This window comes from Anastrepha obliqua, chromosome 1 (assembly GCF_027943255.1).
Source record: "Anastrepha obliqua isolate idAnaObli1 chromosome 1, idAnaObli1_1.0, whole genome shotgun sequence".
Lineage (NCBI taxonomy): Eukaryota > Metazoa > Arthropoda > Insecta > Diptera > Tephritidae > Anastrepha > Anastrepha obliqua.
In genome coordinates, this window is record NC_072892.1 from 65,517,718 (window position 1) to 65,523,791 (window position 6,074).

Sequence of the window (6,074 nt, forward strand, 5' to 3'; positions counted from 1 at the left end):
TGACGCGTTACCTCCTTCGCCAAAAGTGTTGTGTTGACAATCTAGACAACTGAAAAAAATACAGGATAAATAAAATTAACAACGTTGAGTGCTTGAGTTGCCAATAATTATGTAAATTTTTCAGGAGAGAATTCAGTTTATTTATTTTGGAAAAAGTTATAAAAGGGCCTCAAGCTGAAGCGAAAAAGTAAAATACGTAGGAAAATGTGAGTAGATATCTTTTTGTGTGCATATTGATAAATAATTTAATAAATATGAATATACCAATAATAAATATGTAAATATTATATATATATTACATAAAATGCATTAGTTCATAGCAATAAACAAAAAAAAAATTGCAAGTTGTGCACGCAAATTTGCGCTTAACACTTTATTTGGTGTTGTTTATTGTATTGGCACTATGCTTGGGTGGCTTCCGTTTTTACCAGCGTGTGTGTGTATACACTCTGCTGCTATAATTTTTTATGGTCGTATTGAGTACTTCATTAAACACCTGGGAGTCAGAGCATGTGAGTGCGCAATTATGGAGAGCAGCAATGGTGACAGTCGGAAGTTAGAAGAACAAACATGAAAAAGTGAAATTAAAAATACTAAACAAATTGAAGAGTTTTTACATATAATTGAAAAGTGTTGTGAGCTACGTAAAGGTATAGCTGTGGGATCTTTCAAAACAAGAAAGGAACTGGTGAAATTGAAAAAGCCATATAAGGGCGTTATTATGATGTTACTAAGGAAGATGATTTCTACACTTTGAAAATGGAATAGACTGTTTGTGGTTAATAAAAATCATATTGAATTGCCAAAGTTGGTGCGAATTTTTTTACAACAATTCTTAGAAAGCAATGAACAGCTCCTTAACAGCTCGCCACCCTGTTGTCCAACTCAGAGGGAAGTCTAAACCACCTTGGTGGAACAAGCATCTAACCTCGCTACGAGAATCCACGTGTAGGTCTTCTCCTAGATACAAACTTCCCAGAAAACAAGCCGGTGGAACAAAACAATTCCACCAATAATAAAAAGCAATCCGACCTATGAAGTCTCTTAGTCACAAACGCAAAGACCGAATTGGGTTATTAGCACTTTGGTTCTTATAAATCGCCTGGACTAGACGGTATCTACCCTGCTGCACTGCAACAATCACGGGACATCATCTTACCGTTAATCAAAATTATCATTAGAAGTTGTCTTAACATGGGCCACATTCCGCTAGGCTGGAGGGAAACAAAAGCCTCCTTCATACCCAAGGCAGGTAGGTCCTCACACACTAACCCCAAAGACTTCAGACCCATTAGTCTAATGTCTTTTCTGCTCAAGATGCAAACGCTATAGTAGATTCATTAGAAGATTTTGGAGTTGAACTACAAGTTGTTGCCCTGATAGAAGCTATACTCGTCAAAAGAAAGGTAACGGCTAAATTAGGCAGCACTACTCTAAGCAGACAAGTCTGCAGAGGCACATCGCAAGGCGGAATCCTCTCCCCTCTTCTTTGGATTTTGGCAGTAAACTCACTGTTGCTCACCCAGGAAAGAGGGAGTTGGCACGTCACTACCTATACAGATGACTTAGCAATTGCCGTTAAAGGCAAATATCCTAACACCCTTTTGGATATTCTGCGCTTTAACATGGCCACACTTAGAAGCTGGACTGAGAGCAGGGGACTCGGTATAAGCCCCACAAAAACTGAAATAATCCTCTTTACAAAGAAACATAGGCTCCCTTTAATCTCCCCGCTAATTTTTAAGGGTGTGGAGATTCCTTTGAAAGAAAATGTCAAGTACCTAGGACTCATATTAGACAGGAAACTCACGTGGAAACCTAATGTTGAGGAAAGAGTAAAGAAGACCAACGTTGCATTATATACTTGCAAAAAAGCGGTCGGTATTAAAGGGGGACTAACACCTCGTGTTACACATTGGCTCTATACTTCTGTAGTTAGGCCAGTTTTAATATATGGAATACTTGTATGGTATCCATCTGCTCAAAAGGCGAGTTACGCTAAAATCATGAGGTCCAAGGAACAGCTTTTTCATGCATCTCTGACGCTTTAAGGACTAACCCAAACAAAGCGCTAGAAATGCTACTCAATTTACCTGCACTAAATGTGGTAGGGAAACATGTGGCCGCCGCCTCGGCGTTCAGGCTCAAAAGTATGGCGCTATGGAAAGACCGGTGGCTTGGCCACGCTTCTATCTTCCACTCTCTGAATAGTCACAAACAAGAAATAAACTACTCTACTCCTAGATTCACTTTCGAAAGGCTCTTCAAGACGAGTATACCACCGAGAAAGGAAAGGCAGACTCCAAGGCCATGGAGAAGGGGGGCATTAAATTTTTATACAGATGGTTCCAAGCTAGACTATAAGGTTGGCTATGGAGTTTTCTCGAAGGAATTAGGACTGGAACTATCCGTTCGACTACCAGACTACTGCAGCGTCTATTAGGCAGGACTTCTAGCTATAAAAGAAGTGGCTACATATCTAAATACGCATGCCAAAACAAAAACGACAATAAATATATTCTCGGATAGCCAAGCAGCCATCAAATCAATGAATGCGGTTATACTCAGATCGAAGGTTGCACAGGAATGCGGGCAGTGCCGTATTCAATGTCAGCCTCATTTGGGTTCTGGGGCACAAAGTTACTGAGGGAAACTGTAAAGCTGATGAGCTAGCCAGAAAAGGTACTGCTCTTCACCTGCTCAGCGCAAAAAATACCATTGGAATACCCATGGCCACAAGTAAACTAATAATAAAAAACAATATTATCCAAGAGGCCAATAGGTCATCGAGAGATGAAGGTACATGTGTAACAGCTAGGCTACTATGGCCGCAAAAAAACAAGAAAAGGAAAAGGAATTGCTTAGTCTTTCAAGAGACAATATCTCGAAGGTCTTTCTCCCATGAATATTGCAGAAGTTGTAGAAATGAGGAAGAGGAAGAAACAGTTGAGCACTTCCTTTGCAATTGTCCAGCCCTAGCTAAAATCAGAGCAGGTTGCCTAGTTAAATACTTCTTTAATTCTCTTACAGAGCTGGCTGGCGTGGGATTGGGATCAATTCTACGTATAATAAGAGCAACAAAATGGTTCCACGAAGAAAGGTAAATGGGGTTCCCGTGCAGCACAGTGATATCACAACGGAACTGTAAGGGCTAAGTGAGTTGGTTGTGCAGACCGACTACCACCATAACCTAACCTAACCTAGAAAACAAGCTGCTAATATCTTCAAATTGAGGTCCATAATGTAAATTTCTGAAAATAAAAAAAAGCTTTCCTACACGCTATCAATGGAATGGGTAAACAATTTTTTTCTGTTGCTAAATTCGAAAGTTTTGAAAAACAAAAAAAAAACTGAAAATATGTTTGCCCAACCTATTTAAGTACATTCTGATACATTTATGAACACCAAACGCCAATTATATATCAAATATTAAGAAGAGCGAACTATAAAAACGCTTCAAGCAGGGACAAAACTAAACCCACCCTTACCATTAAAAATTGCTCGTGGTTAACAAATGACATGAAACACTAACTCACACCATCTATTTAGTCTGATTACTTTCTTTTACTCCTTTTAAAGCTTTTATTATAAACAATCATCTATGCATCATTTTTGTTCGCTTTTTTCTTCCGACAGAGATTAAAATATTCTAATAACATCTTCTTCTACTTCATCTTTATTTAGAACTATTTCTCTGTTTCTAACAAAAGCTTATATGTATATAGGTACATATTAATATCCAATACAAAAATCAATGTTATTAATCATTGGATGTACTGTAGTGTATTCCAAGCGGAAGTATGCGCTATCTGGTATGCTGCGAAAACTCTCTTAGAAAATAAAATATCACTAGAGGATATCCGCTTTTTCCCCGACAGTCAAGCGGCCGTTCGAGCACTCAGCTCCTCTTATACCCACTCGGATATGGTTCGATCCTGTCTCTTATCTCTTAACGAGATAAGTGTTCAGAATTCTGTCCAAGTTATCTGGATACCGGGTCACAGTGGATTCGAAGGTAACTGCAAAGCTGATGAGCTCGCAAGAGCTGGAGCTGCGCAATCAGATGTTAGTAACTTACCCACAATCCACATTCCGCTCTCAACATGTAAATGCTCGAGAATTTCACAGCATTGCTGATCGAAGGTGGCGAGTGGAAACTATTTGCGTTACGACCAGACAAATCTGGTCATCCTGCAATCTGAAACAGACAAAACCCCTTATAAGTCTTTCGAAACACGAACTAAGGCATATAATATCTCTTATCACCGGCCACTGCCTTTTGGGCACTCACGCACGTCGACTCGGGGTTCCTCAAAACGACCTGTGCAGATACTGCGAGGACGAAGATGAGGAAGTATCGAGCAGGCATTTGCTGTGCAGTTGTTCCGGTCTAGCCAGAAGTCGACTCGCTCTTCTAGGCTCTCCAACAATTGACAATCTTTCAGTACTCTCGGACCTGAAAATCGAATCTCTCATCAAATTTTCGAAACGAATTAATATCTTTGACCAAAATCTACAATAAAAATCTCGGTTAGGTGGGGAAATCATATAACACAATGATCTCTAGGGCAACACAACGGACCCAACTTGCGGTCTATGTGGCACTCCGATGCGGGGTCACCCTTAAACCAACCAACCGGATGTAGATCCCGATGCCCAGCACTCTTTCCATCCATCTTTGGTGGTCTTACTCGCAGGCGGGTAGTGTTTGGTTTCTCGGTCAACACCAATTTTGTCAAGCGGTCGCCCGTCATTCGAAGGACATGTTGCTTACAATCTCGTCTTCTTTTGCGGCTCCATTTTACTATATCGAGTATTTCACACTTTTTTTATGCTTTCATTCCTCATAAGGTCTCGTAGAGTGTGGCCGGTTATAGCTCTAAGAGCTCGCATTTCAATAGTTGATATAGTACGTTCTGTAGCTGTTATGTCTGCGCGTGTTTCAATGGCATACGTCTTCAGTAGTCGTGTGGAAGTTTTATAAACCCTTACTTTGTTTTTTGTGCTCATTACTTTGTTTCGCCGTATGGCGTCTAGTAAACAACCAGACGTCTAAAAGTTAATACAAAATTAATTTCATTATTTAGGAAGAAGTTACCCGGTGCCAGATATTGTAGGTACTTGAGTGCTAGTCTAAATGCGTTGCAAAACACATCATTGCATACTATTTTTTATTGCGGTATTTAATATTATTAACTGAAAATATATAAAGAAGTATAAAAAAACTCAGATAGGCTTGCATTTTCTATTGCTGGTTGCATTTGCTTCGGCTTCAATTTAACCGAAAAAACTCATAATTATAGTCTTGCTCAAGCTGGACTAATTTGGATAAGTAACACAGTTTTCAATGAAGGAAACTAATGAGAGATGCCCTGCAAAAATTAATAATTATTAAAAACCAAAAAACAAAAAAGCAAAAAAAACATCAGACACCTCACGAATTGTGTTCAAAAGTGCTGTGCAAAACCATTAATCAATTAGATTGGGCCAGGACAGATAGGAACTTCCCAAATAACATAAAATGTTCATAATTAAACTTTAAGGTCGAGCAGGTATAGAAACACGGTCTGGAACAATGGAGGCACAAATACTCATAACTTCATAAATTTTGCGCCGAAATTTAGACATATCTGCATTAATTTAATTAAAAGTTAAAAAAAAGAATTTAAAAATTGAAAATCGCAATCCCAGATGCATTTTTTCTTCTTCATATTTTCCATACTTGTATGCCTTGCACCCAGCCAATTGACTAAAATTAGATTAAACCCGATTAACTTTTCCAATTTGGGTTCTATAGGATGATTATAACAACCGAGAATATTCAGAACTTTCCTCAATGAAGTTTTCCCAGACCTGCCAAAGTCGTAGTGGGTTTTAATTGAATTTAAATGGTTTCCAGGGACGTCTAACTCATTTTAGAAAATTGGACATTTGCTGCTTAACATCTATCAGAATATGTTAATAGATTAAAAAAAGCTAATAAACTTGAAGTAGAAAGGCCCTGTACCTACAAACTGTCGATCATTGCCCATTGGCTAATTGGGGTATCAAATCCGGAACTAATCGGCCAACTC

The 6,074-nt window shown here is 38.9% G+C and overlaps 1 protein-coding gene across 1 annotated transcript in view; it reads left to right on the plus strand.

The window, feature by feature from the left end:
- Positions 1 to 6,074, plus strand: part of LOC129244811 (extended synaptotagmin-2-B) — an 82,585-nt gene continuing 76,511 nt past the window's right edge. The window contains exon 1 of the mRNA XM_054882718.1: positions 1 to 206. The gene's annotated coding sequence lies outside the window, so the exon portion shown is untranslated. The remainder of the gene's footprint in view (positions 207 to 6,074) is intronic.